This window comes from Nerophis ophidion, linkage group LG22 (assembly GCF_033978795.1).
Source record: "Nerophis ophidion isolate RoL-2023_Sa linkage group LG22, RoL_Noph_v1.0, whole genome shotgun sequence".
Lineage (NCBI taxonomy): Eukaryota > Metazoa > Chordata > Actinopteri > Syngnathiformes > Syngnathidae > Nerophis > Nerophis ophidion.
The window spans coordinates 25,402,668-25,414,956 of NC_084632.1; positions in this window are offsets into that span (position 1 = coordinate 25,402,668).

Genomic DNA, 12,289 nt, shown 5'->3' on the forward strand with positions numbered 1-12,289 from the left:
CATATGAAATAAGTGTGTGTAGGAAATAGAAATGCGCCCCATTTGGTCAACATATGAAATAAGTGTGTGTAAGAAATTGAAATGCGCCCCTCTTGTCAACATATGAAATAACAAGTGTGTGTAGGAAATTGAAATGCGCCCCCTTTGGTCAACATATGAAATAACAAGTGTGTATAAGAAATTGAAATGTGTACCATCTGGTCAACATATGTAATAACATGCGTGTGTGTGTAAGAAATAGAAATGTGCCTCGTTTGACCAAAATTAATTTAAAAAAATATATATATGTATATAGAGACATACTGTACGAACTTGAAGTAAATAATGAAGATTAAAAAACATTTACAAACAAAAAGCATTTTTCTCACAATGTGTCAACTTTATAAAATTGGGAAGAATTTCTCATATTCTGTTTCTGTAATATTGCATCATTGTCTCATACAATTATGACTTTTTTAATGTAAAATGACAACGCAAAACAGTGACATTTGTCAAAGAAAATTCACAATATTGCCATTTTTTTGTTGTTCGTGTAAAATGGTGACAATATTTGAGTAAAATGACAAGTCATAATTTTGCCAAGTAAAATTTCCAATTATATCGCCAAAATTTTAAAGCTTTCTTATAAAACTGACTTTTGTCGAGTAAAATTACGACTCTTTCCATTAAACTGCCAATATTTTAAGTGACTGTTATTGAGTAAAATTCCAACTTTTATCATAACATTGCACAAATGTTCAGTTTTTCTTGTAAAAGTTTGCCTTGCGTTGAGTAAAATGACTTTTATCATAACACTACCTTGTGAAACTGTGACATTTTTTCTGTGAAATTACAACTCATTTTTCACAACAAGCTTTTTTTATATTCCCATAGCATGTATATATTATTCATGTTGTAAATACACATCTTTATATATCTAGAAAGGGCGGTCCTAAAGAGGAAGTCCTAAAGAGGAAGACATTTTTCTGAGGTCTCAAGAAGGCAACAAATACAAAAGTGTGTGTGTGTGTGTGTGTGTGAAGTTACATTTGTTTGTTTGTGTTCTCCCCTAACTTGAAAAGGGTTTTGATATTTTGACCAGGGGTTTCACTGGGACTTCACTCTGTTTTAATCCAATGATGAGACAAACCTTTGTTTCTCCTTTTATTTTGGATTTGATTGTCTCTTTTTTTTCATCGAATAACTGTAAGGTGAAAAACCTTTTGAAAAGGTTGACAAATACAAAAGCAATTAGAGACCAATATAAACAAATTACAATAAACCATTTTTAAAGCAAAAGTGTTACTAATAGTACATATAGTGTCCCTTAACAGCTTGGATTTGACATTTAAACATTTAACAACCAACCACTTGGCAATTAAAATAAATTCAACATATCAAATCCAAACATCAAAATAATATAAAGTTATCTCACCGTCAGCCACCCTGGTCTCCGTAAACAGTTGTCACTTCTGTATTTGGTAAATTCTCCTGGAGCAGTGTTTGTTGGCCTGACGTTTGAGCTGGAGCTGCAGACTCAAAAGGAGTGGATTTGATTGCTTCAGGTGAGAGCCTTTCTGATTAGTGATGGTCTTCAGCTGTTGGGATTTTGTGTCTGTAATTCCATGTGTGTCCTCTGGGGGAAATGGGAGCCAAACTCATATTTGGACATGAGACCTGTGTGGGTGAAGGCTTTGGCCTTGTGTAGAGTTTGCCAAAACTCTACACAAGTGCGTGTGTGTTCTTGCAATGCTTACTTAATGGGGACATCGCTCTGTCTACACAGTCACCTTTAGGGAACCTCTGATGGTATGGGGACAAAAAAACAGGTCCCCTAAAGGGAAACCTTTTTAAATGATAGTCAGATCCATCCTGAATATTCATAAGTGATTTTTAAGCTTTGGCCCATAAAACATGTTTACTGGCTAGTTTGAGTGGGAGATGTTTGCACAGCAGCCCCCTTTTCAGGCTGTAGCTGGTACTGCACTTACTGATCCGCTCACACTTCTTCCGTGTATAAGTGATTCATCCTTTCTGGTATTGTACCAGGAAAGAGTGAGTGTTTAAAATGTTTGAGGGCCGAACCAGAAGCTCTCCAAAACCGGGAATGGCAAGCGTTGAAGTTCTATGAGTATAACAACATTATGACCTACTAAAGGAGATTGCAGGTGAAATAGTAGATTAAGAGATAATAAGCAAGACTGGTTAAGTACAACAGTTTTTTTTGTTCTTTATGTTCAATGTTGTTCAAAATAAAAAGTAAAAATAAGTGTAAATGAGTTTGTATTTTATTTCTGTGGTTTAAGGTAAGGTAAGATAATCCTTTATTGATCGCACCACAAGGAAATTCAGGTTACTTTGTTTACGCTTTGCAAATATTGGTAAAAGAGAAAAATTAATTGTCTTGAAAAGTGAAACATTTGTTATCCCGGCATTAATAGTACTGTGATTCTGTATGGTATCCATCCTTCGTTAAAACTAATATATTTTTCTAAAAAGACAATCTGGTTTAGTGTTCCTTAGGATGACATATTTCATACAGCATAATTATAAAACATTATTACCTTAAAGTATGATTCACATTCAGAATTTTCCATCCTTCTATGTATGGTGGTTGGAGTTGCAGACAACTTCATTACTGCTAAATAGCAGTTTTCAGTAATGTCACAGAAGATGCAGGATTTGCTTTAACATTTAAGTGGTGAAACTTCCTATTAGAGGACAGCTGTAGTTTACGTGTAGGGGGTCTTAAAATAGTAGCCTTTACCACCCTCCTCGCACGTCGCCTAATATTGTTGAAGGAGGCTGTCCCACCCTCAGTCTCCTACTGGATAGCGAATCTGAAGCTCGACAAAATAAGATATACAAACCCTGTTTCCATATGAGCTGGGAAATTGTGTTAGATATAAATATAAACGGAATATAATGATTTGCAAATCTTTTTCAACCCATATTCAGTTGAAAGCACTACAAAGACAACATATTTGATGTTCAAACTCATAAACTTTATTTTTATTTTTTGCAAATCATTAACTTAGAATTTCATGGCTGCACACATGCCGAAGTAGTTGGGAAAGGGCATGTTCACCACTGTGTTACATCACCTTTTCTTTTAACAACACTCAAACGTTTGGGAACTGAGGAAACTAATTGTTGAAGCTTTGAAAGTGGAATTCTTTCCCATTCTTGTTTTATGTAGAGCTTCAGTCGTTCAACAGTCCGGGGTCTCCGCTGTCGTCTGTTACGCTTCATAATGCGCCACACATGTTCGATGGGAGACAGGTTGTGGACTGCAAGCGGACCAGGAAAGTACTTACACTCTTTTTATGAAGCCACGCTGTTGTAATACGTGCTAAATCTGGCTTGGCATTGTCTTGCTGAAATAAGCAGGGGCGTCCATGAATAAATGTCCCTCAATTTCTTGCAATTGCACTTTGAGAAACGTTGTTCTTAAACTGTTTGACTATTTGCTCACGCAGTTGTGGACAACGGGGTGTACCTCGCCCCATCATTTCTTGTGAAAGACTGATCATTTTTTGGGAAGCTGTTTTCATACCCAATCATGGCACCCACCTGTTCCCAATTAGCCTGCACACCTGTGGGATATTCCAAATAAGTGTTTGATGAGCATTCCTCAACTTCATCAGTATTTATTGCCACCTTTCCAATCTTCTTTGTCGCGTGTTGCTGGCATAAAATTCTAAGGTTAATGATTATTTGCATTATTGTCTTTGTAGCATATTCAATTGAATATGGGTTGAAAAGGATTTGCAAATCATTGTATTCCGTTTATATTTACATCCAACACAATTTCCCAACTCATATGGAAACGGGGTTTGGACATTAAGGGGCTCTGAAAACAAGTTTTTCAAAGTATGGAGACCTTTTTTGATTTTTTTTTGGACCAATCCTTCACACAAGTGCAGGAATAGCCCTCGACACGTATCTGAATGTGACTGCCGATATTTCAGGCCTTGTCATGCTGCTTCTACACAGTGTTTCAGCTTTCAACTACTTTGTCTCAAATGCCTTGTATTGATTCTGTCAAGATGGAGGGGGTCGCAGCTTGCTGCGGGGTTGTTCTCCCAGGAATGCAGACGGACTACTCGGAACATGGCGTGCAGGTAAAAACATGATTTAATCTTTAACTCAGAAGCTACAAAAAAGTACAAACAAAAGGCGCACACAAGGCGGAAACACAACTTAGACAAAACTATGGACAATAAACAAAACTTACTTGACAGGAAAACGAGTATTGATCCATAGCAGTGGTTCTCAACCTTTTTTCAGTGTGAACATTTTTCAAATTCAAGTACCCCCTTATCAGAGCAAAGCATTTTTGGTTGAAAAAAAGATATACAAGTTAAATACAGCACTGTCATCAGTTTCTGATTTATTAAATTGTATAGTGCAAAATATTGCTCATTTGTAGTGGTCTTTCTTGAACTATTTGGAAAAAAAGATAAAAATAAGTAAAAACTTCTTTAAAAATAAACAAATGATTTTATTACAAATAAAGTGTTAGGCTTAAGTTCAAGGGTGGACCCTGGGATGCAGAGAATGGAGGCAAGATTTGCGATAAAAAATGAAAATATTTAATATGTTCAAAATGGTAACTAAAGGTGATGGGGCAAAAGTGCACACCATAGGAAATATAACAAAAGTAGTCTCTTTCAGAGGTTGTCAGAGCAAAGGCCAGGACACACGCAGCGTGGCAAAACTAGTCCTCTCAAATCAAGGTGGCTAGGAAACAAAAATATATATACGAAGGCCACATACCAGGGAAGCAGAATCATGGAAGCACATGTCAGAGCGGAGTTCAGGAACAATAACCGTCAGGGACCAGCTGGCGGAGACGCGCTTAAATGCTACCGGGAAGTGATTAGTAGCAAGTGTGCCTCGTTGGGGACAAAAAAACTGGGGAAAGAAACTGACAAACCAATAGAGAAGACAGGGAGAAGACAACAAACACAACATAAAGATTTCTACACATAGAAGTAATCATCAGCTTAAAGTGCCCTCTTTGGGGATTGTAATAGAGATCCATCTGGATTCATGAACTTAATTCTAAACATTTCTTCACAAAATAATAAATATTTAACATCAATATTTATGGAACACGTCCACAAAAAATCTAGCTGTCAACACTGAATATTGCTTTGTTGTATTTCTTTTCACAGTTTATGAACTTACATTCATATTTTGTTGAAGTATTATTCAATAAATATATGTATAGAGGATTTTTGAATTGTTGCTATTTTTAGAATATTTTTTAAAAATCTCACATACCCCAAGGCATACCTTCAAGTACCCCCAGGGGTACGCGTACCCCCATTTGAGAACCACTGTACTAGGTCATAAAATCAGTGTCAGTTGAGTCGGTCCATAGGTTGCCTGCAGGGATTTTTAATGTCCAGCAGATGTCAGTATTTAGTGACACAGTATCGACACAGTATCAATACAGTTTTGCAATGTGTGGAAACGCTGCATGACGCCTCATCAACCCATCACTAGTATGGATAACAAACAAAACTTACTTGACAGGAAAACGAGCATGCATCTGTGACATGAAGGAAAAGCCTGAACTTTGGGGTGAAAAAACTAGCAACGTCACCAGGCCGACTGACAGACAAAGATGGGTTTAAACAATGCCTCTGATTAGTGCTCATGAAGCATTAATTGATTGATTGAAACTTTTATTAGTAGATTGCACAGTACAGTACATATTCCGTACAATTGACCACTAAAGGCCTACTGAAACCCACTACTACCGACCACGCATAATTAAATATTAACTTTGCAACACACGCCAATACGGCCTTTTTAGTTTACTAAATTAAAATTTTAAATTTCCCGCAGAGTTTCTTGTTGAAAACGTCGAAGAATGATGACGCGTGCGCGTGATGTCTCGGGTTGAAGGGGTCATATTCGCGCAGCACCACTTGGGGTTAAAAATTGTCTCTTTTCATCGTGCAATTAAACAGTATTCTGGACATCTGTGTTGCTCAATCTTTTGTAATTTGTTCAATTAATAATGGAGAAGTCAGAGTAGAAAGATGGAGGTGGGAAGCTTTAGCCTTTAGTCGGACAAACACACGGTGGTTCCTTGTTTAAAATTCCCGGAGGTGAAGCTTTACTATGGATCAGAGCGGTCAAGCGAACATGGATCCCGACCTCTTGTCAACCGGCAGGTTTCGGTGAGAAAATTGTGGTAAAAAGTCGCCTCTTACCGGAGATCTGCAGAGCTTGCGCTGTCCATCCACCTGCCGTGACTTCCCTCAGAGACTGGCGTCAAGACACCCGTGGACACACCCCTCTGATTATCAGGTACTATTTAACTCACTAAAACACTAGCAACATAATAGAAAGATAAGGGATTTCCCAGAATAATCCTAGTAAATGTGTCTAAAAACATCTGAATCGCTTCCAATGCAATCGCCTTTTTTTTCTTCTAGTCCTTCGCTATCAATATCCTCAGCCACAAATCGTTCATCCTCGCTCAAATTAATGGGGAAATTGTTGTTTTCTCGGTCCGAATAGCTCTTGCTGTTGGAGGCTCCCATTATAAACAATGTGAGGATGTGAGGAGCCCTCACACCGGTGATGTCATCGCCTGCTACTTCCGGTAAAGGCAAGGCTTTTTTTTTATTAGCGACCAAAAGTTGCGAACTTTATCGTGGATGTTCTCTACTAAATCCTTTCAGCAAAAATATGGCAACATCGCGAAATGATCAAGTATGACACATAGAATGGACCTGCTATCCCCGTTTAAATAAAAAAATCTAATTTCAGTAGGCCTCTAAATGGTAACACACGAATAAGTTTTTCAACTTGTTTAAGTCGGAGTCCACGTTAATCAATTCATGGTAAAGGTGAACACAATTAGTAACCACGGTGACAAAGCAAACAAGGAAGTGCAAAAACTGGAAGCAATGGAGCCTTAAACAAAACAGAACATAACTAAACAAAACATGTTTACAAGAAATGACAGATTAGAATTTTTTTTTTTTTTTTCACTCGGGGTACTTTTGTACGTACTCTTACGTTTTTTGTTGTTGTTGTTTTTTGAGTGACAGCAGGGGTAGGGGATGAAGAGGGTTTGAATTTGTTGTTAATGTGAATGTGAAATCAATAAAAAGAACTATGAGAGGACAGCTGTAGTGTTGTATTCTGAGCATCATGTCATTTTTAATTTAATTTTTTTTTTTTTAATGAGGTGGCGACTTGTCCAGGGGGTACCCCGCCTTTCGCCCGATTGTAGCTGAGATAGGCGCCAGCACCCCCCGTGGCCCCAAAATAAGCAGTAGAAAATGGATGGATGGATGGTCCTCAGTGGTCACATACAAATTTGTGGGAATTATGCAAAATGATTTAAATTTGGTCCCCATGAACCATGTTAACTATTTTTCCCCAGGTTCCCCAGTAAGAATGATCAGCACATTACTTCATCAATCCAGAGATTTAAAGACGTGTGTAAACTAACTGGCCAGTGGCCATTTTACCTCATTTTTTTATGCCTCCACAACCTGTAGAAAGGGTGGTCCCCACAAGTCATGATCGAAAACTTGGTCCCCATTTCAAATGATAACGTGTGTGTGTGTGTGTGTGTGTGTCGAGTTGGTCTGCTTCCTGCAATGTCCAGCCCTCCTCAAGTCAGAGTCAGGGAACACCATCCCCCTAAAAGTGATGTCTTTCCTCTGTAGACTGAAGTGTTTGCTGTTTCCCACTTTGTTGGAATTGCACACTGGTCTGTTTTCTCGTCCTCGCTCGAGCCGCAGCCGCTTTTTGCCCATCTCACGCCACACACACCTTCTTATGTGACAGTGTACATTTCCAGCATTTCTACAAAATCAACGATGTTTATTTATATAGCCCTAAATCACAAGTGTCTCAAAGGGCTGCACAAGCCACAACGACATCCGCGGTACAGAGCCTACATAAGGGCAAGGAAAAACTCACCCCAGTGGGACGTCAGTGACAAAGACTATGAGAAACCTTGGAGAGGACCGCATAGTTGGGCAACCCCACCACCCTCTAGGGGAGACCAGACCGAAAGGAATGGATGTCGAGCAGGTCTAACATGATGTTGTGAAAGTCCAGTCCATAGTGGATCCAACATAACGGTGAGAGTCCAGTCCATAGTGGATCTAACATAATAGTGAGAGTCCAGTCCATAGTGGAGCCAGCAGGAGACCATCCTGAGCGGAGACGGGTCAGCAGCGCAGAGATGTCCCCAACCGATGCAGCGGCGAGCAGTCCATCCCGGGTCCCGACTCTGGACAGTTCATCCATGGCCACCAGACCTGTGTCCCCGCCCCTACCCTCCCCAAGGGAGAGGGGAGCAGAGGAGAAAAGAAAAGAAACGGCAGATCAACTGGTCTAAAAAGAGGGTCTATTTAAAGGCTAGAGTATACAAATAAGTTATAAGATGGGACTTAAATAAAGCAGCTCCAAACAAGATTGTGTTTGTGGCCTGACTAATTCTACTAGTAACTAAAACCAGGGATTCTCAAACTGCGGTACGTTCACCACTAGTGGTGCGCGGGTTGCATCAAGTGGTAAGCTAAAGAATCACTTGATTATATGTACAGTGTTTTATTTTTCCGATTTTTAAATACAGTGTTACTGTTCAAACGGTGTGTGATGTTACAGTGGCCAAAAATATTAAATACACTTGTTTTTAATGATTAGGCTTACTACTCTACTGTATTTGAATGTTGATCGTTATGATCATACTTGGAAAGCCAAGTGAGAACACTGAACGAAACCCTATGTGAAATATTCTGATGTGACCGCCCCCTAGTGGTTGTGCGCCTAAATAATGTTTGTGCCAGGAGCCGGCCCTGCCTGCTCATCACAATGAGAATTTATTCAACCCTCAATTTCCGACAGTCATGAACTTGTGACCCACTTTTATTTAAAGGGGGTCCAGAGATAAATGTTGTACTTTCTGACTTATTGTCATGATCTTTGGTCTAGATCATGTTTTGTTTAGTTATGTTTTGTTAGTTTTGGACTCCATTTGTTCCTGTTTTTGTGCACCCTTGTTTGTTTTAGTTTCCATGACGACTCATTAGTTTCACCTGCCTCGTGTTTGGATCACGCACCTGCTATAATCAGAGACTATTATTTAAAGGGGAACATTATCACAATTTCAAAAGGGTTAAAAACAATAAAAATCAGTTCCAAGTGACTTGTTGTATTGTTTGAATTTTTTTTCAAAATTTTACCGGTCCCCTAATATCCCTAAAAAAAGCTTTAAAGTGCTTGATTTTCACTATTTGCGATGCGATTATCCATTTCCCTGTGACGTCACACAGTGCTGCCAATGTAAACAAACAATGGCGAATACCACAGCAAGATATAGCGACATTAGCTCGGATTCAGACTCGGATTTCAGCGACTTAAGCAATTTAACAGATTACGCATGTATTGAAACGGATGGTTGGAGTATGAAAGTATTGAAGAAAAAACTGAAGCTATTGAGCATGGCCAAATAGCTGCGTTAGCATCGCCGGTAAAATGTGCGGACCAAACGATCAGGACTTTCGCATCTTGTGACACTGGAGCAACTTAAATCCTTCGATTGGTAAGTGTTTTTTTCGCATTAAATGTGGGTGGAAGTAAACGTTATATAGTTGCAAATGCATCTGCAGGTTATCCATACATCTCTGTACCATGTCTGCTTTAGCACCGCCGGTAAATAGCATGTTAGCATCGATTAGCGTAGCATGTTAGCATCAATTAGCTGGCAGTCAACATCAACAAAACTCACCTTTGTTAATTCGTTGACTTTATAGTTGCAAATGCATCTGCAGGTTATCCATACATCTCTGTGTCATGTCTGCTTTAGCACCGCCGGTAAATAGCATGTTAGCATCAATTAGCATAGCATGTTAGCATCAATTAGCTGGCAGTCAACATCAACAAAACTCACGTTTGTTAATTTGTTGACTTTATAGTTGCAAATGCATCTGCAGGTTATCCATACATCTCTGTACCATGTCTGCTTTAGCACCGCCGGTAAATAGCATGTTAGCATCTATTAACATAGCATGTTAGCATCAATTAGCTGGCAGTCAACATCAACAAAACTCACCTTTGTTAATTCGTTGACTTTATAGTTGCAAATGCATCTGCAGGTTATCCATACATCTCTGTGTCATGTCTGCTTTAGCACCGCCGGTAAATAGCATGTTAGCATCGATTAGCGTAGCATGTTAGCATCAATTAGCTGGCAGTCAACATCAACAAAACTCACCTTTGTTAATTCGTTGACTTTATAGTTGCAAATGCATCTGCAGGTTATCCATACATCTCTGTGCCATGTCTGCTTTAGCACCGCCGGTAGATAGCATGTTAATGTCGATTAGCGTAGCATGTTAGCATCGATTAGCTAGCAGTCACGCCGCGACCAAATATGTCTGATTAGCACATAAGTCAACAACATCAACAAAACTCACCTTTTGTGATTTCGTTGACTTTATCGTTGCAAATGCATCTGCAGGTTATCCATACATCTCTGTGCCATGTCTGTCATCGCCGGTCAAATGTGGAGACACTCTGGCACATTCAATGGGGGTCTGGCGGCAGACACTTTCGCATCTTCGGGCCAGTGGTGCAACTTGAATCCCTCCCTGTTAGTGTTGTTACACCCTCCGACAACACACCGACGAGGCATGATGTCTCCAAAGTTCCAAAAAATAGTCGAAAAAACGGAAAATAACAGAGCTGAGACCCGGTGTTTGTAATGTGTTGAAAATGAAAATGGCGGCTGTATTACCTCGGAGACGTCACGTTCTGACGTCATCGCAAAAAGAGCGATAAACAGAAAGGAGTATAAATCGCCAAAATTCACCCATTTAGAGTTCATAAATCGGTTAAAAAAATATATGGTCTTTTTTCTGCACCATCAAGGTATATATTGACGCTTACATAGGTCTGGTGATAATGTTCCCCTTTAAGCCTGTTTTGCCAGTTAGTCGTCCTGGCGACATTGCTCCATTCATGGTTAATTAACGCTACTCTGTTTTTGGTCTATTCATGCTCTGTGTTGATTGTTTCATGTTCGCTTCATGCCGTGTCCAAGTAAGTTTTGTTTATTCATGCCACAGTTAGCAAGTTTTTGTTTCATGTTCATAGTTGTGTCTAAGTTGTGCTTTCGCCTTGTGCGCCTTTTTGTTTGTACCTATTTTGATGGTGAATAATTTAATGTGTTCCTACCTTCACGCCTGGTCCGGAATAGTGAAGTGAAGTGAATTATATTTATATTAGCTTTTTCTCTAGTGAGTCAAAGCGCTTTATATAGTGAAACCCAATATCTAAGTTACATTTAAACCAGTTGGAGTGGCACTGGGAGCAGGTGGGTAAAGTGTCTTGCCCAAGGACACAACGGCAGTAACTAGGATGGCGGAAGCCGGGATCGAACCTGCAACTCTCAAGTTGCTGGCCCGGCCAATCTACTATACCGCCCGTTTGCACCACGGGAGAACAAACCCCGCAGCAAGCTGCGTACCCCTCCTCATGACACTTATAAATTGTATAATCGTGTAAAAAAAAAAAAATGTCAAAGCATCAAAAATATAAAAGTTTATGAATTTTGTTCTGAGCTTGCACGCGGTTTTGGATGCCTCTGTTAGCGGGGTTTTGCAGTCTGGCTACGTTGTGTTGTAACAGCGAGGTGAACGTTCTTGTTTAGACTATGTGGGAAGACAAAAAAAGGGAGGAGAATGTATTTTTATCTAATCTTGGCATGTGCATGATAACACCCACTTGGACCGATCGGAGAGTGTGCAGGTGTACCTATTGTTGTGACCGGGTGAATCTACAGTATTTATTGCTTATGAAGTTTATTTTCGTCTGTGTCTGGAAAAAAAATAGGGGTGACAACTTCAAAATTAATATTTAAAAAGTATACATTTTAAAAAGGTGTACTTACAGAGAGAGTGGGCCGTGGTTTCATTTGCAATCTGAATCGGGTCATTAATGTGACTGTGGAGCAAAATGTGCACCCAATCATATCTGTTTTTTATAGTGTATTATCTAGAATACAAGGAAGGGTTTTAAATGGAGATTAAAATCATCATAGATCCCCTTTAAGTCACACCAAGAAACGGAAATATATTCAGAACCCAAATTGATTACAAAAACGATTCAACACTATCAACTCATTCGATTCGGATTTGATACAAAATCAATTGTCAATTCAAACCGATTGTTGCAATGTATTATTTGGTATAAAAAGATTAGAAAAGCTTTATTAAAAAGATTATAGGTTCCAAAGGTTCCTCTTTTAAGCACAGATGGCCTA